The sequence below is a fragment of the Drosophila subobscura genome, chromosome A, assembly GCF_008121235.1.
Source record: "Drosophila subobscura isolate 14011-0131.10 chromosome A, UCBerk_Dsub_1.0, whole genome shotgun sequence".
Taxonomy (NCBI): domain Eukaryota; kingdom Metazoa; phylum Arthropoda; class Insecta; order Diptera; family Drosophilidae; genus Drosophila; species Drosophila subobscura.
Genome location: NC_048530.1, coordinates 4398099 through 4425069, shown reverse-complemented (window position 1 = coordinate 4425069; position 26971 = coordinate 4398099). Strand labels below are relative to the sequence as shown.

At 45.6% G+C, this 26971-nt stretch overlaps 1 long non-coding RNA gene across 1 annotated transcript; it reads right to left on the bottom strand.

Annotated features, from left to right (window-relative positions):
- Window positions 1-401: 401 nt before the first annotated feature.
- Window positions 402-21640, bottom strand: LOC117889915. Its single transcript, XR_004648551.1, has 2 exons — window positions 21372-21640; window positions 402-563 (listed from the first exon to the last, which is right to left on the bottom strand). It is a non-coding gene; the product is annotated as an uncharacterized LOC117889915 (long non-coding RNA).
- Between the last annotated feature and the right edge of the window lie 5331 nt (window positions 21641-26971).

Below are 26971 nucleotides of genomic sequence, written 5' to 3'. Positions count from 1 at the left end.
TTGTGCGTCGCAGTGTGGGAGGGAGCCCACCATGGGCATGGCTGGTATGGTAGGCACTTCAAAGAGCAATTAATTAAATTTAATTCCTCTCCTCTCTGCTTCACGATGTCCCTATCCCCCCACCCACTACCCTTTGCTTCGCGTCGCGTCGCGTCGCGGTGATTCTTTTTGCCCTTTTGCCTGCTTTGTCGCCTTCGAGTTCAACTTTTTTTTTTTTCTTATGAAAGATAATTGCTCGCTCTCTCGCTCGCACCCAGCAGCAACCTCTCCTTCTCTCGCACTCTGTTCCTATCTTTAGTCGGCGCCTTTTTAACACTTTTTTAAAATAATTGAAAAACTTTTTTCCATCGCCGTCTTTAAACTTTTTCTCTTCTCATCGCATTTATGTATTTCCTTTTACTTTTTTTTTATGTATATTTTTTGTTGTGATATTTCAGACACTTGAAAAATAAAAATTTATATTGTGCCAGGGTGATGGAATTCTCAGGAATTTCGTTAGCCCCTGCGTTTGTTGGGAAAATTGCACATCCTGTAGTCGGTTTCACTTTGCTTTTCACGGCGCACTCTGCAAAGAAAAGGCAAGACAAGAAATGGGAATTTAAGTACAGAAATAAATGTGGTTGAAACTTAGTACTAAGCTTTGGAAAGACAAAGGACCAACCACCTGCAAAAATATTCAAATCTGTGCATGAGCTATCGCGTTTAGGATCGATAATTATCGATCACTGTCTGATTTGGTTCTTCACTCTCTATCATTGTCCAACACTGGGGATCTGCGCACACATTTCGGGCTTTACTTCCATCCCCAATTGAGCGCCAAAAGTACCAATAATCCAATTTGTTGTAACAAAAGGCGCCGCGTTGCGGCGCGCTTAGCATCAAGTAAAATTACCGAAACGAAAACGAAAGTGGAGGATGATGATGTGGGCGAAACAGGAGGTGGGGAAAGAAGAGTCACGGAAGAGGAAAAAATAGAACATTAAACAGATTACATTAAATTAAAGCACAAATGAATTGCACGACGAAGCGACGAAAGCGAAAAGATGATAGAATAGAGAGGGAGAGAGAGAGGGAACGAAAAGCGGAAGAAAAAATAAATAAAAAGTAAAGTATTAAAAAATGAGCCACACTCAAATACAACAGCAACCGAAGATCATAATAAGCGGGGCAGCAGATGACGGTGGGGACAGTGACTAGTGACTGGTGGGAGGTGGGAGGTGGGAGGTTGCTGTATCTCAGGGGGCTTGCTTGGGGGAACAGCGACACAGATGCCTGCCACACACAAGTGAAAAATCACTCACATCGTCTCAGCCCCATGGCTGAGAAAAAAAAGAGAGTAGAGTAAGAGGGGCTTTGGGACATGTTGGGTGGGAGACGCAATGACAATGAGCTGATGGGTGCAGGAGGAGGTGGAGCAGCAGGCCCGAGTGTGAGAGTGGAGTGTGGTTAGGTCAGACCGGGGGTAGGCCCAACGGCAGCGGCAACGGCAACGAGTCAACAAAAGAAATTGCTAATGTGGGCAAATAAAAATGGCACAAAATAGACACCACACACACACACACACACACACATCAGCCCGAGTAAGTAGTGGCATCCAGTGCCAGTGTTAGACAATTGAAATTGAAAATCAGTGAAACCAGTTTTCACACACAAAAGCTCACGCACGCCGGCAGTCAGCTAACGTCGCCGGAGCTTAGGCACAGGCACAGGCCCAGGCACAGGCACAGCAAAACAAGGGAGGGAGAAATTGGAAAACAGAAAACGGAAAACAAAAGAGGGAAAACCATTGAGAAGTGGCAAGACAAGGCAAGGCATGGTGGCAGGGTGGCATGGCAAGGCATCCAAAAATTACGAGTCGAAAGGGAAGTCTCTCATTGTCTCTCCGATGAGGCTTGAAATGGCAACACGGAACTGTGCCGAAGAGGCCACACAAATGTACGCCGCTTCTAGCTTAAGTAAATGGATTATAATTCGCAGGAAATTCTTTTGTTTCATTTATACAAATAATCTGAGGACATCCGGCATCGCGAAGAAAGTTTCTATTGCTTCAGCTGTTGAGTTTTCGCGGCTGTCTGAGCCTCGTCTGCATGATTGTTGGGTGTGCTAATCCTTTCTTATTGCTGCGAATCTCTTCAACTTAAGCTGCAGCCCAATTTGGTTCAAAGAATTGAACAAAAATCTCTGCTGAAAAGGAAAGTTGAAAAATTCTCGTGTGGCTCCACGAATTTCCACGGTGGTGGGAAAATTTCAGTGAAAATTCCACATCATGTGCCCATGGGCCATGGGCCGTGTGCCGTGGGCCATCGTCAACATGAGAGCAGCTAGCCAGCCCATGGACCAGCGTCATCTGCGACATTTCGCCGCGCAAATGAAAAGTTACGCGAATCAGCGGCAACCACAGGGGCATGGCCAGAGCCAGGGGCAGGGGCAGGGGCTAAGGGCACGTGGAACACATTGATGGGTGGTGTGGATGCGGGTGCGGGTGTGGGTTGGTTTGGCGGCTAGGCTGCCGGCTCGAGCCGAGCCGAGCCGTGCCGTGCCTGCCGTGTGCCGTGCACACCTGTCCGTTTTCATTACACGGCAACCAAGAAATTGCCAAAGCCATTTTCGAAAATGGACGCAGGAGGGTGCCAGAGAGAGAGAGAGAGAGAGAGACGTGCAGAATATCGCCATAACTTGAAATTGAAAATGGGTAATGTGGGCAAGGGAGGGGGCCACAGCCCCACACCCCCACCAAAAGCCTAACGATCCAATCACGCGACCATCTCTAAGCTCGACACCCCTCGAAAATCATTTGGAGCCGGGATTTATTGCACGGCCCACTCAACTCGCAAAACAAAACCCAGAATCCCGCTAATGTTCGCGCTGAAATCCCCGCCGAGAGCAGGGCATGGGGGAAGGAGTGGCAGGAGAAGACAATGGGAATAAGACAGCGACGCCCGAAAATGTTTGGCCAATTGGCCGCACTCGGTGGCTACGCTGCCGCTCGACGGCATCAGGTGCGCATTATGTCAGAATATGATAAATATGATAACCGCAACAAAAATGAGTACTCGCATAAATGAAAACAGCCGCAACGGAAAACGGAAAACGGAATGGCAAAAATGGGAGAGAGCAACGCGGAAGGAGCGGCAAGAGAAGCTGCAAACCCAATAATAAATAAAAATAATATCATAAAGTAAATACACTTCAAGCAGAAAAGTTTACAGCAGCGGCAGCATAATGATTGAAAAATTTAAATTCTGTTTTACATTAGGGAGAAATATTTATTGGTGTGGCGGAGTGGAGACAAAAGAAATAAAGCGCAAAATAAATGACATTCTGAAGAAGAGCCTGGGCACCAAATGGAAACCAATTTTGTCCCGTCAACTGGGTTAAGAAGATTTTTTATTTTTTGTTTGGAGGCTGCAGGCACAGACTTGGTGCAGGATTTTATGGCATATAGAATTTGTACATTTTTACAAGTTTCAGAAGCATAAACCACAATCAAAATAGAAGTTCGAATTTTGATAATACAAATAAGAAAATGCAGTTTAATTTCATAATTTTTAATTGAAATATTCCTTGTACTATTACAAAGCACAAAATTCGATTATTAATTCCTGATGGATTCGATTGGTTTGGTGGTACAATCTAGGCATTCGAAAATCAATTTATTTCCTTTGAAAATGCTTCAAAGAGACCCCCGTTTCTTTTTGGTTTGTGTTTTGCCTTTCGCCGGCAATCCATTAACTGTGTTTTCAATCTGACAAATCGTGACGATTCCCCCAGACCACAAAACCCCCAGCACCCAGCACCCAGCCCTATCCCCATCCCCATCCCCTCACTTTTCACGTTTCTTCCCGCATTTGGTCTTCTTTGACCTTCTGCTATTGTCAACCAAATGTTGATTGAGGTTGGATACGTAACCTTCGTACCCACAGCAGCCCACATGCACCCCCCGCACACACCCGCTGTGCTTTGTGCTTTGCGCTTGCCACCAGCTGGGCAGCAGCAGCAGCAGCAGCAGCAGAAACTAGTCAGCACATTTCCAATCCACAATCCCCAATCCACCCACCCCGCTCTGATCCGTTCTCCACCTTTCTTCCATCAGCGCTCTGGTTCTCGTTTTCGTTCTCACCTTGATTCATCATTGTTTCGTCTTTCATTGTGAGATTTCTGATTTGTGTGCGTGGTACTCAGGTTGTGGGTGTGGGTGTGGGATGGCTGTGTGTTGTGTGTGTGTGTGTTGGCTGCTGCTTTTGACAAATCGTGCTAAAAAATGCAATGGTTTATATTTTGTTTTTTTACTCTTTGTTGTTTGCATTAGACTACAAAGCAACAGCGGATGATGACAAAATGCTGCTAAAAGGTAAAGATGGTTCGGGAGGCACAACGAAACAGTTCAAGTGTCCCACCCCCGAACCTCCTCAATAACTGCTCCCGCTCTCTGTCTGGATCTTAACTAACTCTGAACCGCATCAAAGCGCTCAGAGCTCAAAGATTTCTGCCATGGAAACGATCGCCCTGAGAAGTGTAGACTTCAGTCCTTTGTCGTTCGTTTTTCCGAGTTCCGAGCTCAGTTGGGGCTTCTTCTGTCACGACTTTGCTCTCTTGCCGCTGCTTGATAATAATATTTTAATATATTTTATGTACATTTCGTTTCTCTTTTCCACTTTTCCCTCTTTTTCCTCTCTGTTCTCTGCGCATTCTGGCAGCGCTGGTCATGTGCTTTTTAACTGTCTTCTGTTTCTTCTGTCGTCGTTATTTGGGTTAAATATCATCGACTCGACGTGGCTCGCGAAAACTGTGTTAATGGGTGAAGTTTATACGTACATACATTGTACATATAATCATCAGACGAAGGCATCTGCATGTGTGTACAATGTACATTGTACATAGATACCGTACATAGATAAATCAGCTTTCAGCTGAGCTTTGCATTTTGGACTACGCTTTTTGCTTCAGCAAAAGCGGAACACTTTCGGCATTTTTATTGTACAAAAGTAAAATATTATCTCGATATTTATAAACAAAAAAGAAAACCTATGATGATGACGATAATCCATTCTGCCTTTCTCTTTGACAAAGCTTATCGCAGACGTGACCTGCCCTCTTCTTTGCGGGATGTGAGACTAAGGTTGTGGCTCTAATCTGTCCACACACACCCAATCCCCTTCCCTACCCCTTTTCTACCACCTGGGGTGGAAGCTCATTGAATGCTTCCCATTGATTCAGCTGTGGTGCTCCTTTGCCGGGTGCTCGCGTTGTTCTTCTTCTGTTATGGGAAACAAATATTTGGGAACCGATCGGTTGGATAAAGATTTTCCTTATTATTTGACACGAATCGAAGTGGCACGAGTGTGCAAGGGTATCAAAGTGCTTGAAAGCTCTTCCGTTTGCTCTTTTTCTCTCCTTCGCTGTTTTTGCGTTTGCGTTAAGCTGGGGGGCCACCGCCGCCAACCCTTTGGTGAAACACCCCTGCCCTTGCCCTGCGCTTTGCGGCTTCGATTTCAATTTTCGGGCCGCTGGGCGGATCAATTGTAACGGAAAGGAGTTTCGGGTTTGGGTTGGGGTGGGGCTATGTGAAAACAACGCGGCAAAAATCCCTTTTGTCGTGGCAACATCCACATTCACATTCACATGTAGATATGTATGTACACATACATATATGTAATTATGTATGTACATGCCACTCTGCCCATCGCTGCAGCGATGTACTCTGCCCCTGCCAAATTTCTTACTTCTGTTGCATGCTGCAGGGTATTTTGGAAGTCGTTCATTGCCACGCAATATGGAATGAATGTTCCACTTGTTTGTGGGGTTTTTCTCCATCACTTTTCTCTGTTTGTTTGTGCCTTTTGTTGGTGGCACAAACAACCAAATTCTTCGGATAGACTCTGCAGTTGAACCAGCCTTTGAGGCATCGCGGCATCGAGGAGAATGGCGTTGAATTCCGAACAGGATGCGAAGATTTCTGCTTGTTCTTGTTGCACAGCGAGAGGAGAGAGAGAGAGAGAGAGAGAGAGAGGGAGAGAGGGAGAAAGGGCAAATTGGTGGGGAGAAGGCTTTTCGGCACGATTATCCCTTTTCTGTGCACTCAATTTGTTGCCCCATACGAGCACAATCCACTCACTCGTACCCTCGTTCAGTTTGGATCCATTGAGGTGCTTGTGCCCTTTGAACTTTTACCCGCTGACTGACTGACTGACTGACTGACTGACTGAGTAACAGCCCGGTTGGGTCGTGTTGCTTTTGGCATTAACTGGCTTTTGCAGCCTTAAGCTACAGAGAGTTTCGCTTTTGTTTTCACACGGCATCTGTAACTATATATTGTATTCATATCGGATATCCACACACACACACACACACACACACAAGTACGTTTACGACGAGCACATCATGCGATATACGATGTCTAGCCATAGATTAAGAGAGAGATGGAGAGAGAGAGAGAGAGAGAGAGAGTGGAAGAGTGGCAATAATAGATACAAATACTGCCTCACCGCCAGCGAAGCCACGAACCAACGAACCAAATCCAGACAGACTCGTTTTAGTGGGTCACATGGCCCAGGGCCCAGAGGGCCCCGAGAGCCCAGAGCCCATTAATCACCATCACGAATCGGTTCGGTTCTATGAGCCAAATCATGCCAAACAGCAACCAGATTAGTGGCAATAGTAATAATAATAATAATAATGGGAATAATGGTAATAATGGTTTGAATGTCATTCGATGGGTGGCATACAAACCCCACCCCCAACTCAGTTTCGAAAGAGGAGTGTGCGATGGGACATTGGCATTGCCTTTCCCATTCTATGTACGTGTTCCGATTTCCTACTCTTCAAATTCTGTAGCGGAAATTTACGCACCAACTAACATAATTAATGCCTAAACGGAGTCGCAGAATGACAAAAAGATTGTTGGAGGAGAAAAACAGGCGGGAGATCACTCTGAAAATAATGCACTGTAAGAAATAGGCAGTGAAAGTGCCATCAAATGCAACAGAAATAAAGTAAAATTATGTAAGCGCTGATTAAATGATAAACTATAATTCATTTGAAGAGCATTCCAGTTAAATTCAAACCAAATAAATATAAGAAATGTATTTACGATTTGCTCAAATATGAAATACATTTCTCCGAGTGTAGTTTTGGCATTGCCCTAGACAAAGGTTAATTTCGGGCCTGCCTGCCGCCTGTTAAAAAGGAAGTTGCAATGATGCGGGCCACGGGAGATGATGGAAAATGTACAGCAGAGAGAACGGGGAGACGGACTGCATCCGGAAAAATTAGTGAGCGGAAAATGGGAACAAAATCTGCGCCCAAAGTGAAAGCCAATAAACGCACAGACACAGCTGCATGACGCTCAAGACTGATGGAATGGCACGGACTTGACTAGACTTGACTTTACTTGATGTGACTTGAAAGTCAGTGGAGTGGGAATTGACTTGACAGCAGGCTCAACTGAAGTGTCGAATTGTAGCTTGCGTTGCTTCTCATTTCAGGCCTGCTGCTTTTGGCCCTTTCGAGGTGCGACAGGCGACACAACCGACACACCCGAAAAAAAGTACAGACGAGAAATCAAAATGAAGATAGACAGGAGCCAGCTAAGGCGGAAATATGCTGCAGTGGAGTCTTCTCCCTTGCTCCCTCCCCTTTCCCGCCCATATTGAAGAGAAGGAGCAGCCGCAGTTCCAGCCAGCTGCGCCCAATTTCAATTTAAACTTCTCTCCCTCTCTCTCTCTGCATCGTCTCTTTTTTTTCCGTCAAAATAACAATTTTCAATAATAAAAATGTTGGCAAAAAGTAGAGGAGAGGCAAGCTGATTGAATCAGAGATAGATTGTGGAGAAATGGGACTTGCAGCAGGATGGGTGGGACTGTGTGTAAAAGGGAAGAGATGGGATGGAATGGGATGGGTAGGTGAAATGGCGATCCATTGCTCAGTTGACCATGGACATGGACTGCCACAAAAGTCAAGCAACTAGCACTTGAAACAACTAAAAAATAAGCGACGAAATCGCACATAAAGATACAATGTACGAGAATGAATGTGAATGTGATACCACTGTGCCCTGTTAGGCAAACAAACTTGTTGGCCATTACTTTTCGGTTTGGTTTGCATTGTTTTGTGTGTGTGTGTGTGGCTGTTGTTTTGGCAACATTGAACTTGAATGGATTGGCCTTAGCAGCGTTTCAATAACAAATTCATACGAGTATTTCTGTAACAAGTGTTATCTCATGCCTTACTCATTTGCACAAACAAAATCCAATCAGCATTGTCGGTACGCAAACAATCACACGGAGTGCTACTAAAAACTGAAAGCGAAATCGAAACCGATACAGATCCCAAGAGAGGTAGAGAGGTAGAGAGAGCAGCGCGAAGCCCAGAAAATCAAATCAAATCAAATCCATTAGAATGCCATGTAAACGATTTGAAAAATGCGTGCGAATGCAATTAAATATTTTTGTTGGCCGTTGCCTGTCTAATGCGATTTGATTTTCGTACATTTTTGAAGGGGAGCCGAGCCGAGCCGAGCTGGGGCCCCCCTTGTATTCAATTAATCACGGTTTTGCGGCTTCTAAACACAAACAAAAACAAAGACAGCTGAAACAACTCGCCCGTCGACATATTCCATTGAGATACGTATATCTACGAATATTGTATGCCCAGATGTACGAGTACATGCAGGAGTCAGAGTCTAGAGTCAGCAAATCCGTATTTGCGGTTGGCAAATAGCAAAGGGGAAGGAAGATTACCAATTTGCTTGTTCCAAGCGTCTCAAAGGTATATTGAAAATGGAGTTTTATTTTAAAGTATTATTTATTGGCGCTGCTTCCGTTGCATTTATAGTGCTTGTCCCTGTCAGAGAAGCTCGGATTGGCCTGAGAGAACGAAGCAAAAATCAAACGTCAAGCGTTAAATGAAGGAAACAAAAGCAATTAATTATATCGTCACATGATCAGAGAACATTTTTGTTTCTGTTTCTGTTTGCTTGGTTAATATATACTTATTTTTGCTTCTACCTGACTGCCGTTTCGCATAAGCGAGTGTTTGCACACTTATTTTCACTTTATTTCAATGCATTTACGGTGTCTGTGGGTCTGTCGGTCTGTCGGTGAGAGAAGCTGCACTGAAAGTTTATATTTATCGACTCTAAAGTCCCGCTCGAAATATTTTAAATGAGAAAAAATATGTGCACGAGTTTTTGTGGCCGGACAGACAGACCCCACCCGACCCGACCCCAGGCCTCGGGCTGAGAGCATGAAATTTATCGCCCAAATGACCAAAAACCGAAATAAACATGAACAATATTCGTGTTAATTTTATAATTTCAAGTCACGTTCGCTTATTTGCTTTGTCTTTTGCGCAGTTTACGACTCATCCAATCGACCGAGAGTGCGTTCTGTTCCGTTCCGTTCCGTTCCGTTCTCTTCCTATGGGAATTGATTATAATTAGTCTCTCAGTATGGATGTGTGTGTGTGTGTCTGCGGGTGTGTGTTGTGTGTGGTTAACCCAATTTTGAGGGCTCTTTAAGGAACCAGAGTGCGTACAATATGCATCAAGCGAGATCTGTATCTGTTTACATTGTGGGTTAAACATATTGTGCCTATAATATGTAAATATTTACATATGTATGTATGTATTTGGAATCTGAATACATCCACTGGGAGGCGCACTCCTCAATTTTCATATATTTCGTGACAGACAGCCACAATTCTAGTACGAATTTTGTGCAATTTTGTTCGCGAATTTCTCGCCAAAGCAACTATAACTATTTATTATTGGTTTCAGCACAATTGAATTAAAGTCGCCTTACGCTAACGGTACCACAGTGCCACACACACACACACACACACACACACACACAATATTCGTATGCATTTTCTGCGAAATGTGAAATGGGAAGCCATAGAAAATGATTACAGGCCAACTGCATCGATAATTATTTTAATAGATCACCCCATCTGAGTCCCCGCTCTCCGCTCTCCGCTCCCCGCTGCCCCAACCCCCCACGCAGACCCTACGTGGCTTCGGTACCAGTTGCAGGTTGGCTCCTACCTGTTGCCGGTCCCCTCCGGGCTAATGGTGGGTTTTGGTTTCAACTTACATACGGTGGAGCTTTTCGTAATTTTCTATTATTTTGCCCAACCAAACAAATGAGCCAAGTGGGAAGCAAATGACGGTCGGTCGGACGAATGCGGCGACAAAGAAACTTGGAAAATCTGCGCACTGTGCACCGACAGAAATGCATGCAAGGCGTGTGTGTGGCATGCACCGAGCAGTAAATACTCTTCAGTTATCAATTAAAATATTTACAATTTGTAGGAAATTAAATATAATAATCCTTCAGAAAGCAGGAACTTTCGATCAACTCTCTCTCTCTCACTCTCTCTCACTCTCTGGAAGGGTATATGCACACACACATACATACATACATACATATATGGAGAGCGAACAGCGAACCCGCGAAAGAGCAAGTGAAGGAGAAGACGGACGGCAGGGCAGCGGCAACAGCCACGCCATCAGCAACAGCGACAGCAACTGAGACGCCGACGACGACGACAAAAGGGTCATTCACATTGCGGTGTGCGTGGCGGCGGCGGCCTCTTCTGGCCAATAGAGGCAGTCAGGGAGAGCGGTAGAGAGCTGGCCGGGTGGGGGACGCAGCTCCAAAGCAACAGTCGAGACAGCAACAGCAGAAAACCCGCCAACAACAGGCACAAGTATCTCTGGATCTGTGTATCCACATTTCTTTCGTGCGATATCTTTTGAATACATTAGCGACTAGCTAACAACAACAACAACAACAATACATAGGCAACCACCACAACAAGAGACTGAATCTCTTTTTCAAGCCAAACATGTGCGAAAAGATGTTCAATGGCCAAGAGAAGTAGACAACAAAAAAAAACCACCCATCTCGGTGGGGATACGGAGTACCCCGAAGTACCCCATAAAAGCTAAATCGTTGCAAATAAAAACATAAATTAATACACATCAGAAGCACTGAGAACGGCAGCATCGCTCAAGTTCATAAATTCAAATTGATATTTTCGATTTAGGTTCATTTTGGAAGAAGAACCATCACAGATTTGCACATTTAATCAGTGGAAAACCGAATTTATTTATTATTTAGAACGTGCATTTAAATGTGCATTTGCCTTGGCATCCTTATAGATACACAGATATACATACTAACAGATATTAACATATCTATTGTAGGGTCAGAATTTGCTCAAAATGCGAAGCTTCAACGGCTGCGGGCAGCCAGACGATTCAGCCACATATCCCTGGAATATTTTGATTGCTTTCTTTCTGCTAAATGTAATTGGATAAGGGTTTCAGTTGCTCTGGTGTTGGATAGCACTCGTAGAGCCCTCAGCTATACGATCTATACGATCTCTTACAAAAGGGCATACGATCTTCGTTCGTTCTTTCATTCACTCATTTATTTTTGGCTTCTGTTTTTCTTCCTTCCTTTTATGTGCATACATTTTTGTTGTATTTTTGTTTCGGTTTATTTTCTTTGGGATTTGTAATTGTGGCCGGCGATGGGTATCTAAGTATCTGCTGCCTTGTGTACTCGCCATAGTCGTGTATCCATGCGGTCGACGCTTTCTTTTTTCGGACACTTTAATGAACACAGGAAACGGAAATCATTTTGTAAGTGGCTGTGTAGCTGCTTTTGTGCCAGTGCTTGTGTTTGTGTGCCTCTCTCTCTCTCTCTGTGTCTGGCATATGTGTTAGACCTAAGGGAAGAGGCGACTCCGGGCGGGACAGAAGACATTTGGAAGCGGCCCGACCCGGAGCGGCCCGGACCAGCGTCTGCAAACATTTTCCATAATTTACCGCTCAAAAATGTTGAGCAAAAATACGAGCATCAGAACATATCTGTTTTATGCGAAAACTTTCGAGTGCTGCCGGGCAAAAAAGTTGATCTCCTCGTTTCGTGGTTGGCTCTCCTTTTGTTTTAGCTTTTTATTAATTAATTGCATTTGATTGTGGCCATGGCATACTGCTCCTGCTCCTGCTTCTGCTCCTGCTCACCTCTCGTTTAGGCAGGCTCTTGTCTGGCCAGAGCCATGCTAAAAAATTGGGATAAAACTATTTCGAACATCATAAAAAATAAGTTGAAAGTTGAGAGCATTTTTGTTCTCTTTTTGGTTTGCAAAGCAGCGCAGCGAACCGCACCGCGAGCGTTTACCGTGCATACTAACTGACTATTAATGCGAGTAGGCCAACAGCCAGCCAGCCAGCCAGCCAGCAACTTGGCCAACCAGCCAGCCAGCCAGCCAGCGGCAACCGAAAACTTTCTGCTCCATATGGATGGAGATGCCAGGCAGGGCAGGGCAGGGCAAGGAGAACGAGTGCGAGCCAACATATGGCGGCGGCAACACGAGTCGAGTACAGCGGCTGTAATTAGCGGCAGCAACAGGCAGAAGGAACCAGCCCCAATGGCTGTTGGTTGCTGTGCGGCAGCAACATCAAGCGCCACAACAGGAGCCAGCTGCAACCAGACACAGCAGCAGCACAGCAACAAATAAAATAGCGAGTTTTCCCCGTTCGGTTAGCAGGAATCTCAGCCCGCACATCGGCACAAATTGAAGCTAAAGATTCAATCAAATGGCGAACAAAATAAGTTGCAGATGAATATCAAATTGACCAAAGGTGGAAATTGAATTGCACTAATTGGTTGTCCTTCAAGCGAGTTGGGGACACGAACACGGACACGGACACGGGAAAGACTGAAAAGTGCCAGTGGGCTACCAATTGGTAGCAGACAGCAGAGAGAGAGGGAGAGAGAGATGTTGTTGATCTTCACTTGAAGTCTCTGTTGAACTTTTCCCTAGAGGAGTTTTTTCTTTTTTGGTTTTCTTTGCACTGAAAAAAAAGGGGTGGCACAAGAAGGGAAAACCAAAGCGAAACAGAAACAGAAACGCAACGCAAACTGAAGACTAAAGAGAGCCAAAAATGTAAAATGTTTGCCTTTGGGCCATAAACAAGAAACAATTGTTTTTTCGTCAAGTGAGGAATGGATGCAGGGAGGGAGGAAGGCAGGGCGGTACGTTGGGGATGTCTCTGTCTCTGCCACAGTGTGTGGGAGTGGTGGAGTTCGCCTCGGTTGGAGTGAGGGGGAGAGTCATGGGGCATAATATCTCTTACCCTTTCTCGCTGCAGACATTTTGCTACCTTCATTCGCTGCTGCTGCTGCTGCTGCCAGCAATGTTGACGGGCGGGCGTCTCCGTCTCTCTGCTCCCCCCAAGCCCATTACAACTGAACGTAAACCAAAAAATGAGGTTGCCAACACACACTCACACACTCACACACACACACACAGAAAGAGAGAGAGAGAGAGAGAGAAACACTTATGAGGAGGAGTTCTCGGTGTGTAGAAAACTTTGACTCACTTGAACAACTTGCTGGATGCAAGGCAGTGAAACTAAACAATAACGGAAGAGGCAGACCCGCCCGAAAAGTGGGATAAGCAGTAGAATATGGAGAGGCGAGTGGCATGAAGTGGACACCCACAGCCTCAGCCGCACCCGCACCCGCACCTCGCATACCCGAAATTAATGAGCATTCAAAATGTATGCAAGACTCGCGCACATCAAGGAATAAATGAAAAGCACAACATTGACAGCAAAGAAGTAACGAAAACATATCAAAAATTCCATAAGAGAGATTTTGTATGGCTTTATAAATGAATTAAACAAATCAATTTCGTCAAAAGAGCGAGCCAAAGAGGCGAGAATATATTTTCCATGGTAAAAAATTCTCTCAGTGCAGCTTTTCCAGTTTTTCGGTGCTCTCTAGATACAACAATTGCAGAAGCAGATGCAGATGCAGAGGAAGGCAAACGATGATTACGATGAGGATGATGATAGCTGGCGATGACTGGAGCCACCGTTTGGTCTGTCCACTGCGAACGCGTATGCCATAATGAGCCTCCAATCTGACGGTTTGCCTCACCCTATGAGCCATACTCGTCGTACAATGCGCAGATAAATTGCTAGAAGTAGCTACTAATTTGCAGTTAGTCGTTCCATGGCAACAACAGCGGTAGACAGACATCAGGCGGTGGAAGGTGGAAGGAGGCAGAGAAAATGCCAAGGAGAAGCGCAAGTACAATCACAAACAAAACGCCTGAAGAGAGGAAGGGAGTACTCTGAAGGAGTGGGAGTGGGAGTGGGAGTGAAGCATAAAGTGGAGTTCTCTATGTTGAGCATGGGGCATGGGGCATGGCATGGCATGGCCAGCCAGCATTTCTGCTCCATGCCGTGCGCTTTGACTGCATCTAATGACACTAATAAAGTTGCCCACTGATGATAATCTGTCTCTGGCACTCCCTTCGAACCCCCAGAACCAGCCAGAAGCAGCCAGAGCCAGCCAGAAGCGAGAAGCGAGTGCCAGAACCAGAACCAGAACCAGAAACAACAACAGAAGCAGCAGCAGGATATGACCATAAAAGATATCAGAGTAGCGAGAAAAAGAAGCACGAATAATATGCAAGACTCGAAGGAGAAGGAGTCCGCCCCCTGCAGCCCCAGACCCGTGCAGATTACAAGTCGAATGCGCAAATACACTCTGGATGGGGGCTCAACAGTGAAAATTCTGCACTGCTGAAGAACTTATAGATGAATCTACTACCACTGCAGATATTTAAATGAAAGATTCAACGATTGCAGCTGCTGGCACACTCATGGCAGAGCTCGCCTACATTCCAGGCCACTTGCTAAGGAACTCGATTAAAGCCTGTCACCGTGCGGACACTTGCTACAGCCACAGTTCCATGCTGCGTCAAACGACACAAGCCGCAGCGCGGCGCACTGCACAGGTGGGTGACTGCGTCAGCCCCACCCACACCCACACCCCGAGTGGCTGCCAAAGAAGCTGCCCCATGCTGGAGAGGGGTGCCGCAGAACAATTTCAAGGTGCACTGACTGTAACAAATATCTTCATTTAACTTCTTCTCCTTTTTTTTTACACAAAAAAACACACCAAGGGGCATGGGAAGGGGAACATCTGGAGGTCTGGCCCGGGTCTCTGCTTGCACCTCGAGCCAGTGCCTGCCACAGTGTCTTCCATCTTGTGCTCCTCCAGCTGCTGCTCTTCCTTTTGGAGCCGGTGCTGAAGCTGGGAGCTCTCCGCCGTTATTTACATTTTATGGCACACTTTTTTTTTTTTGGGTTTTTTTTGTGTTTCTGGGAAGTTTCTGTCTGAAGCTGGAGCTGATGGCTAATTTAAGTTTGCTTTATTCCCTGGCTTGGCTTTGTTTGTTGTTTAGGCAAATATTTATGATCGACTTTTATTTGGCACTCGAGGCAAGGTCGAGAGCGAGACCGAGACCAAGACCACATCGCGCGTCCATGAAGCTAGCTGCAGAGCTGCTTCAGAGCCACCCGAGCTGCCTCTTCGCCCTGGCCTTTGACATTTCGCTGTTGCTTGCTTCCCCTCTATCTCTCTCTCTCTAAAGTTCATTGTGGTCTGTCTCTGGCCACCCTTTGCCACTCTTCGATGATGCTCCAACGGTGAAAATTCGTTGGTATCGGGCCAGAGTTGTGATTATGTTTGCAAGTTTTTCGTTGTATTTTTCGTAGCTCGTACCGCACATCGTGCCCATCCAGGGGTATGTTGTGTTCCCACCGAGAGCTTACACATACACCGTTTAGCAGGGTATCCCATGGTCGAGCATAGTGCGACACTTTCCCAGGCGAAACGGTGAAACTTTTTTAGTTAACTAACTTTTTAGTATGACCAAGCGCCCCCGCCCCGTCGCTTTCGCCCTCAACTACCTGAACCATCCATGCAGTGCTAAGGGTATTGTTGCCACCCCTCCACCCCTCTCTCTCACGTTACCTTCACCTATGTTTCCATGTTACTTTTGGGTACTTTTAATTTGTGTGTAAACTGATGCAAACCAATATTTGAACTTTTGCCACAGTTGCTCGCTCGTTGTCCCTCGGCACAAGCCCCAAAAGCCACAGCCATAGCCACAGACCCACAGACCCAGCCAAAATGTCAGCTCACTCATTAACTTGCGCAAAAAGGTTTCCAAGTCTCGTCTTCCCATGCACTCTTTTTCCATTCCCATTCCCATTCCATCTGACAGTAATTCAAATCCAAATGGCAGGCCACAATAGTTCAGATTTTGTCTCTCAAAATATATGTACATATGTACATATAAATACATATACAAATGTATATTTACATACATTTATACATACTACAGCGTTCACCCCAAAAAATATATCCAATTACAGAACGGGTTGTGGGGAGTTGCCAGCAAAAGTTTGTGACATCGAAAATGTGCTAACAAGGCGAGTTCTAATTAATATCAGGAAACAACTGCAACGGACTGCCACTGGCCCCAAAGGTGGGGAAAGTCCAGCCCAGTCACAGTCCAGTCACAGTCCAGTCACAGTCGCAGTGGATCCGATAACATGTGCCAGCCAGCTGTGGCTCAAATGTCGGCTGCCTGAGTCAGCTGCAGCCCCATTTGAGGTCTCGTTTCTCGGTTCTCAGTCTCAATTGCTTGAATGGAAAGAGGAAACTAACTCATTTCAACTTCCGATACTGAGTTATTGAGACTTTGAATCAATCAAAATGTTTACTTTCCCCCTTTTAATTGGACAAACAGTGTGGACATATCAGTTGCATTTATTCCGAAATGCTTCATTTGCTTTCTTTAGTTTAGACTTCCAGCGAAGAAACAAAGGAAACTGCTTCGCTTCATTCATCAGACGACAGTATGAAATGCTGATAATTATCGATAATCGCAAGCTGTCAACGGCTGACTGACTCATCGGCTCAACTGCCAGTGCTGGCATCGCACTTGGTTGAATCTTTACCATTGGGATGACAATTACTTAGCGGTGGCAGGGGAAGTGTTCGGTGGATCTTCGCGGCCATTTCCAGCAACAATTACGACGGATATTCCGACTCAAGTCGCGGCGGCCGCAAATGGAATTAGCATAAGCCATTCTCACATGACAGGCGTACCTTTCCCGCTTTGTTGCCCCTAGACCCGTAATCAAGGCCCTGCCCTGCCCTGCCTGCCAATCAGTTGCCCTCCTCTCTGCCGCCCATCCGTTCCTATCGCCCAGGGTAGTCAAGCGGCTTTTTATACCATTTTTTGCAAGAGAACGAACGCCACGTATCCCCCACCACTCAGTCCACTGTGCGGTTGATGTGATGCTTAACATTTCCAGATTTCTAATTTTTATTTGCCTGCTGACTGCTGCCTGCTGACTGATGCCTGCTGCTGTTGTTGTTGTTATTTCTAATTAAGTTTTTTCCTGCTTTGTTTTTGTGTGTGTTTCGTTTCGCTGAAGCAAGATCCCGAGTTGTCTCGAGACCTGTTTGGGGACCTAGAACCCCCCTCGACGAAGAGCGGGCGAGAGCGAAACTGGAATGATTTTGGGCTTGGGGGAATTTCTACTCGAACATCTACACACACACACAGAGTATTATTTTCTCTTCTTTTTCTTTTCTTTGTTTTGTTTTCGAGCGTATTGTATAAGCATTTGCAATATGTGGCTTTAAATAATTAGCAAATAAATTATATATGTACATATGTCCCTACTGTACGAGTATTCCTGGAAGGCAATCTGACGGATGCTTCACGTGAGTGTCAGTCAGCACACCAGAGTGCCGGAGATTGCCGATTGCAGTTGTTAATTAATAAAATTAAATTGCCTTTTGCTTATTATAGATTTCTATTGTTCATATATTAAAGCGGAACTCGATAGTTAGACAAAGAATTGTCTTGGTACGGCATCGAACACTGCCAGAAATATGCCATGGAAAGTGATTACTCATGAGAGGATAAGTAATCAAGTAATAAGAGATGGCAGAAATTAAATATTTATCTTGAAATGTATCCCTCGCTGGAGCCAAATATTTGCTGAACACACCAAAAGCCACTTTCCCGTCACACACCACGATCTGTGGTGTGGCGTTTCCCTCCGATTTGTTGTACATTTCTCTCACGTTTCGACAATTTGTTTAAAATTGTGTGTTTATTTATTTATTTTCTCCAGACAGTGCGAAAGAGAGAGAGAGAGAGAGATCCAGAGAGCCAGTTCCTTCGAAAGGTTCGTCCAAACTGCCTCGGCCATGATCTCATCTGCATCTGGCCCCTCGACAAGAGTCGAGTCGAGTCCAAGGCCAAAGCAAATCATAATAAATAATATTTCAGAAAATATTTATATTTAAATACTATCCGATAATGGCATTACACAAATCCACACGTTCCCTCGTTCCAAAAACTGCTGACCATCCAATCGGAATACAACATTTCAGCATTTCAGCGATGCGCTGCGTTCCGATGATGATTAACGTGATGGAAACCAACTGCGGAAGCGGAAAGTGGCAGCAAAACCTTGATTAGCATTTTTGGGCCAAAATAGAAATACAAATATGAATGCATAAATATTGTATGGAGTTCGAGTATATGGAGAATGTCTGGTCATAGGGGAAGGGAATTGTTGCAATTGTAAGTGCAATTAAAATGCGATTGTTCAAGATTAATCGGACCTTCTAGCTGTGTACTGGAAGAAAACATTGATCGGGGATTCATGGCATCCGCTTAACTAAATAAATCAATTGGAATTGCCATTTATGTTGGTTTAAAATTACTGCGACACTTCGACTGTTTTGTCTGGTTTCCAAAGAAACTCACAAAAAAACCTTTTACTCAGTTCAAAAGAATACTAAAACTCGTATGCTGATTAATCGATGTTACTTTGTTAATGCAGGAATAGCCCTTTATTCAGTGCTGATCAGCAGCTGATGGCAGTCGTTCCACACTCAAACAAACCATTTAAAGACTTAAGCTAATGGCAGCAATGAGCCAGTAGCAAAGCCAATTGGTTTAGAGACTTATCCTAATCATTTTCGAGCAGCAATTGCGATTACTTTTTGCCGGGTGGGATTTCTCTCAGTGCATTTGGGAGGAAAAAAATGATTGTCATGCAGATTACCTGGCGCTGTCTACCTGCCATTGGCATTTGCATATGGATTTGGGATTTGTGAGAGCCTGTCCCTCAATCAGCACCCAGTCCCCCACATATGTATGTTGGTTGGTTGGTTGGTTGGTTGGCATTGCAATTTGTCAACATGACAAATACCAAAAAACTGCAGTCGAGTTGAGTTGAGTTGAGTCGAGTCGAGTCGAGTGAGTGGGACAGAAAGTCACTCAGCCCCACAGACAGAAAGACAGACATACAGATATGTAGATAGACAGATCGCCAGACAGTGGGACAGACTGGGGGCATCAAGTAGCGGCGGCATCGTCTGATTGGCGAACGTTTGCTAAATGTATGCATGAAAAATGCATTAGAGCCCCGTCGCACAGAAACACAGAAGCAAAACTAGAAGCAGGAGTAGCAGCAGCAGCAGCAGCAGCAGCAGCAATGGAAGTGGAAGTGAGAATCCCCACTCCTGGTGTGTGGGAGGGGGTTCCGGATAATCGAGTTGTCGAAGCGGCAGCTTCCCAGATACAAAGCGAGTTGAGTTTATAGTGCGCTTGCATTCAGGCGACATCTTCCTAATGATGACATGCCACAGAGAACAACAAGTCAGAGGGCCTTCGCAGCCGACTAAGACTGCCGACTAAGGGGATACCCACTGTGGGAAAAGTGGTGGCACTTTTACCCTTTTTCTCGCTTCGATAACTTGTGGCTGATGGACCGAATATGTGGCCATTGTCTTTGAGCATTTTCATCTTTTGTCTGTAACAACAACACCAACGAATGCGAGTGGAATCAATATACCCTTGAGCTGTAAGATTACTCGGTATTAAAGGAGGAGATGCTGCTGCTCCTCTTCTTCCACTGCAGCAGCATTTCAATTGCCATCAGGTTGGTCGGTGGAGGGGGGGTGAAAAATGCATTGCAGCTAAGCCTGGGCTGAGACTGATTCGTTCCAAGGGGCTCTCGGGGTTTCGGGGGGGCTCGTGGCTGCCATGTGAAGTGAGCGAGAGACAATTGAGTAAGTACGTCTGACTGATGGTACGGAGCCACCTCCGGGGGCTGCCCGGTTTTGAGGATTAGGAATTGTGAAGAATGATTCAATTTGATATGGGCTGATGGCTGAAAATAGATAAAAGTCACTGATGGCGCAAATGAGGATTGGTATGGAAATGATAGTCTTTATTTAATGCCATAATGCCCAGTAAATGACCTCAGAAAACTCAGAGACATTTGCTTTGTATTTCGTTTACAAAAACCTTCAAGTAAGAGATGGGAAACTCTCTCGTGTATTGTAAATCACATGGAGGAGACTCTGAGATGAATATTGCAAGGAACCCTAAAGAACTGTTCGGATTTAGTTCTCGCCCTACTGGAGGAAATTGTCCCTTTGGTGGATTCCCATCTGTTATATGTAGCTTCCCCTGATGCGGGACATCAACATTCAAACTTCTGATTAGAGTCTCCCTTGAAGATTTCAAGAACTTTTTCAAACTAAAATTTGTTCGCCCCCACCACCGACGCCCCCTCATTTGTGCTTTTGTTTAGGACCCGCTGAGCAAAGCAAAGTGCCGCAAATTTAAAACGAGATAAATGCTGCCTAATTGCACTGGGAAAGATAGAGATAGAGAGGAAGATAGAGAGCGACAGAGACCAATGTGGTGGGGTGGTGGCTTTGGTGGGTGGCGAGTTTTGAAGATGAGCAGCCCCGTTGAGAAATGGCGAAGGGAAGAGTGGGGCGAGCAGGGCAAGCGGGAAAGCGATAGCACATCAAATTATAAACGAAAGTTCTCAAACAATTTAATCAGCGGCAAAACAACAAAAACATTTACACACACACACACACAAACAGTTGAGCGAGTAAGAGAGAGAGAGAGAAAGAGTGACCAAGTGGAAGTAAAGCAAAAGCAAAAGCAGAAGCAGAGATGCTGGCTGGTTCTGGTTGCTCTCTTGCTGCTGGCTGCTTGGGCTGCTTTTGCTCCTTTTGTTGTTGTTGGAAAATCTTGTTAGATCTGGTTCCAAATGCATTGCCATGTCAAGAAGAAGAAGACGAAGAAGAAGAAGAAGACGAAGGAAAACAAGAAAAAGAAGAACAAGCTGAAGGCAATGAGACATAACGCTAAGAGTGAGTAAGAGAGAGGGGAGGAGTGGGTGCAACAACCAGCGACCAACAACAAGAGGAGGGAGGGGTGCCAATGCAACCAAAGACATTGGAGTGGTAGAGTGGGAGAAGTGGAGCCGCAAACTACGGAAAACTTGTTACCAACCCAAACAAACACAAGAGAGCGAGCAGCAGCTCGCGAGAGTGCAGAGGGGAGGGGCTAACGGACTGACAGCTTCAAGAGCGTTCGACCGGCAAAAGGATACGAATAAAATTACAGTAAATCAAATAATGTGTTGCTTTTATTACGCTTACCTGTCACCCAGCAGGCAGTGCAGCCAGCCCTCTCTCACTCTCTTCTCGCCTGCCTGCAAGGGAGAGAGAGTGTGTATGTGGTGTGTAATCCAGAGAGAGAGAGAGAGAGATGATGAGTGCGCTCGCGTAGCGGCACAGATCCTTCAGTATGCAAAAATCGGTTTAGTTTCCGCAGGTCAGGTCCAGGTACGACCAACAGGTAACAAACAGTTAACATCAACGAAAAAGGCACAGGCAAAAGGGCAGCCAAACCACAAAACAAAAATGTAAAACAAATCAAAACAACACAAACTTTGAAGCACGAAAAAAAAAACAAGTGACCAAAGTGAACGGTCATACAAGTATTGAGCGAGCGCGCGCGAAACGGTTCTTGTTGTGTGCGTGGGAGCGTGCGGTGCGTGTCTTCGTTGTCGTTGCTTCTCTATTCTAGCACACAGGTGGGCCGAACCATGGTGAAATTAGTAATAGTAATTTTCGAACTGAGAACGAACTGCGACAGCGCGCCTATGAAAACCAACTGAGCAACTCCGCGGTGGCGCCGGCGAGCCAACTAACTCTCTGCTGGCGTTGGCAGAGCGTGAGCGTCGCAGTAGGCAGCGAATACTCTCCCGCTCCCTCGCACTCGCACTCGCACTCTCGCACACTGATTGTGAGACAGACACGTAAGTTCCCCGTCGGAGTCTTTCGTTATTCCGCTGTGTGTTCTGTTGTGTCTTTTGCTGTTCTTTCTGTTACTGTTCTTGTTCGTTCTTTCGCTGCTGCTGCTGCTGCTGCGTTGGCGACTGAGAGTGTCAGAGAGAGAGAGAGAGCGAGACTGAGAGTCAGTTGAATTTCAGGTGTGGCAACCGGCAAAAAACACGACAACAACTAAATCTTATTTCGAGTGGTGTCCACACAGACGATGAGCGTGAGGGTGGACGGGAGGTAGAGAGAGAGAACATCATTATGATCTGCTGGGAACTTAATGAGAACATTTTTACATACGAAGATTACTCTGCTGTCGCCCGTTGTTGCATTCCTGATCTCAGCCTGCCCGACACACGATGTTCGTTCCAAATTCTGATGACACGAAGCAAAACAAATCGAAGAGGACAGGAGTTTCCTGCATGGAGATACATACATATGTATGTGTCCTATTCCTCACAAAACTCTCATTATGCGCAGGAACAAGTGTAACTTGAAATTTTTAATAGAAAGAGAGAGAGAGAGAGAGGAGAGACAGATAAAGACTGCCTTAGAAAGGAGCTTTGAAAATGAACTTCTTTTGCGTCGGAATCAATTGAATCGATGAACAATTCTACTACTGGAACTCTCAATTTCTGAGGAAAGCTAAAGACCCGACCATAAATATGTGCGTACACTTAGGGTTTCACTCAGTCTAGCTGGGGTCTGTCTGTCTGCGTCTCTCTGTCTTTAATCTTAATTTGTATTGTTTAGTTTCTCTGTTGTTGTTGTTGTGGTGGTATTTTAAACAGATTTGTAATACTTTTCGAGCGCATGGCATGGCATGGCATGGATTCGTGATTCTTGGTTCTATTGGCTGTCCCTGTCCCTCTCTTTCTGGCGCTCTTTGAAAATCGGGTCGCCTACATTGACGTCGACGGACGTCGGCACGGCACTGCTTACTTATTCCACACAGGTGTGATTGTAAGTGTTGAGTTGTGTGTGTGTCTGTATGTGATACCTGTTTTTTCTACAAACACAGCCACGGAGACGGTCACACAGAGTCGTCGTCGTCGTCGTCATCATCGTCATCATCATTATCTAAGCCAAGTTGCCTCTTTTCACCTTTCCTTTGTCCATCAAATTCCGCTCTCTCCTGCTCCTTCTCTCTCTCACGCGCTCTCTCTCTCTCTCTCTCTTTTTGTCTGTCTTCGGTTGAGTGTTTCATGATCGCTTGTTGGCAGTGGCGGGGCAGGCAGGCATTCAGGGGGTAGAGTATTTCTCTTGTGCCTTTGTGGTCGCTTCCTAATCCATTAACTGGTCTTTCTCTCTCTCTCTCTCTCTCTCTCCCACTCCCCCTCTCTGTCTTGGCCACTGCTTGTGCTTACTGCAGCTAGCCATCCCGCTTGCACATGATGATGACGACGCACTTAAGCCGGTTCAAAATCGAACAGTTTCTACTCAAAATTGGGTGCTCAAAAGAGAACAAAAACAAAAAAACAGAACAGAATTTTGATTAAAATTCGATTAATCATAATCCCAAATGAAAGGCCGTTCTGGGGTGTCATGATGAATGAGTGGGGATCTGCCTCCATCATCAGCAGATCACATCCAACCCATGTGACTTCTGTGCTCTCTTCCTCTCTCCCTCTCCCTCTCTCCCTCTCTCTTTCTCCCTAATCCACTCTTGCTCTCCCATTTTCTTTGACTTTTTCAGTGCTTTCCGTAGACCTTTTGCCACATTTTTGCTTTTGCAGACTTTCATTTGGCCCCAAAACTTCTATTGGCACTATAATGGGATTTTAAGGCCGATTCTGTTTAGTTTTTCAATAAGCATATGTACAGAAGATTCATACATATGCACGTAGGCAAGTACATATGTATGTATGTACATATGTATGTTCACACATATGCATAATTTTTCTGCCACGCTCAACGATCTCAGCGACAACAATTTAGAAAATTAGTTGCACAGTCAAGTCAAAACTTGTTCCCATTGGCTTTCTAACCGGCAGGCAGGCAGGCAGGCAGTCAGGCACTGAGGGAAGCAGCAGATCCACAGCACTGTTTTAGGGGGGGCTGTGGGGTGGGGACTACGGCTGGGGCTAGATCGAGGAGTGGGCCGACGCAGACTCTCTCATTACATCTGCATATTTGTAATGCAATTCAACTCCCTGGCATATTCTAGATGGCCGTTTGCCGATCGATTCGAGAAAAAAAAAGTCTGAAAATGGAACTGCAGCAACGGGTTCAGGTTCATTGTTTGCGTTTGATCAATTGAATAGATTTATGGTCACATCCAAAAAGATAATCCAGAAGCTATTTTCCCTCACTGAATTTAACTAGGATTGGTTTTGATCCAGGAAGCAGTTGCTGGAACCACACTCATTGTTTACACTTCACTTCAGAAAAGATGCTCAAGCTTGGGATGATAGATTGGAAACTAGTTCCCACAACTTGAAACCGGTTCAAATGGGAGTTGAGGCTGCTCGCTTTGGGCCGCTTTCAAGCTCTAGAGTCTAGGAGGCATTTTCCAGTGCACAGATGAAACAAGCCCAAGAACTCCGATCAGAACTAGTTCAAATAAAGTTTGTGCGAGCAACAGACAGGAGGAGACAATCTTCCAATTGCTACTCGATAATTGCACAGCATAGTTTTGGCATTTGATTTAGAGTCTTGCCAACCAGAAACTGTTCCCCAAGCGACAATGAGCTTGGGTATCTGTTTCGGTATTTGTCCAACAACATTTCCATCTTTGCTGTGCTCGGACTTCATGGAGCTGGCCAAAGGGAATGGCAGGGTCTTCATTTTTTCTGTTTCTTTCGGTGGTTGTGGCAAATATGTACAATGCTCCCCCGTACATACATATTTGTGAAATTTGTGAAATTGTCAGTGCCGCCACAAGCAGAAAATGATTTACCGCCTTGGGGGGCTCCGTTATGCCAGCCGGCAACTCATTTATCAAGCACAAAATAAAGAGAGCCCCCAAAATGAAGAGAGAATTCTAAGTTTTGAGTGGGGAAACTTTCACCAGTTATCGTCGAAGGGAGCGGTCTGTTGGGGTGGTGTGGTGTGGTGTAGTTTGTTGTGTTATGTTGAGTTGTGTTGTGCTGTGCCGTGGTAAGTATGTGGAGGAGGGTTTACGGCTTGAGTCACACTTGAGGATGTCTGCTGGAGAGGACTTGCACAAATCACTTTGGGGCCTCATCCTTTCAGCCAAACTCACATTTTTCTGCTGTTTTGTTTACGTCTTTTTTTTATTGTTGCCCGAAACTGACACCGGGAACAACGGGGATAGCCAAAGTCGGGATCTGATCTGGACTTGGGTCTTGTGTCTGTCTGTCTGTCTGTCTGTCCGCCTAGGTCTTGCTCTTGCTCTTGGCTGTGGTCGTTGCCGTGGTGGGAATTGCGGACTGGGGGGGACTGGGGACTGGGGCCTGGGGCTTTTCAAGACTGGTTTTGTGTGCTGGCTAAAAAAGGAAGTTGCTCGTAGAGTGGCGAAAGCCGCGAGCGAGCCGCCAGTGACCGACCCAACAAAATGTTCGCTCGCCCGTTCGTTCGCTTTCTTTCTGGCAAATCGGTTGGCTTGGGTCTGGCTTCGCTTGGCCTCCAAACTTCCTTTTCTGGCTGCCCCTTTGTGTGGCCTTAATTTGCGGTTTTTTTCGTTTTTCGTTTGTTTTTAGCATTTAGTACTTTGATTATTTTTGTACAAATTATTTCTGTGGAATTGGCACAATTTTCTTGTTTACATTTTTGCAGCATAGCAAAAAAAGAACCCAAAAGGTGACATCAATTGGCGCAAATTTCTTTTTACCGCACACTCACTTGAAAAACAACAAACAAGAAAAAAAAAAGAGCAAGCCAGAGATTGGATCTTGGATTTGTACGTTACGCTTAATTTTCTCTATTTTTCCTCAGATTTGCCTCGAATTTTGCAGTTCGTTGCGGCTTTGCGGCTTTTCGACTTTTCGACACACGTTGAACGTTGGAATCTTTGCGTATCGTATGGGGGGGAGTTACTTTGCCACGCTGGCTCTGACCGTGTTCACGACAACGACAACGCTCCGGAGCGTCTGGAGCTCCAACCGAGTAAATGGGGCGGCAAGGCCGTGCCCGCTTCAAATGTTGCTGGCAGCCCCCCAAATGTTGCTTGCAAATCGTGCACATGTTGCCAGAAGGCAAGTGTACTGCGGCAACTGGCGGTAAAAAAGGTATGGACAACAGGTTGGACGCCCAGCTAAATACGAGGGAGGCCCAGCCGCTGCTTACCTTTTTTCTCACATACTCTTGTGATTGTGATGAGATCGAGCAACAGGTGAGCCAGCGACGTCGCTTGGGTGCCAAAGAGGGTAAGTAACTATGGTATGTAGTGTGAGTCTCCCTTCTGGAAGATTCCTTCCTTAGTGCCATTTCGTCTTTGCTGTTCTGATTTACCTGCTTTTTGGGTCCCCTGAGCTTGGGGCATCTTGGATAATCTCCCCTGCCGCGTATGTTGCTGGGCCGTTTTCCATACCTTTCCATACCCAAGATGTTCGTTCGAGCTCAGTTTGTTCGAACTCTCTATGACTCAGATTTGCGCTTCAAGCGTGAGTTTTGAGAGAGAACTGGGCTATACCGTCGAGCGCCGCTCGAGACGCAGCCAGCCGGCTCCCAGCATGTTCGAGCATCATTTCGAAGGTTGTGCGCAACAAGCCGGCTCAAAACGCAGAGGCGTGGTTTTTTATGGCTTTATGGCTTGGGAGGGGGGGTTCGGCTCGTGGTCAGAAACAGATCAGCACAGCACGTTGCACAGCGCTAAAATTCTTGGCCTTGGCAATTCAGGCCGAGAACATGCTCAACTCAACGAATAAAACTATCTTTGGACTGCTTTTTTGTATGTTTTCCTCCAGTGACCTTTGGCCCAGCCATAAAGCACTGCCAAATGCGTGAAAATGCAT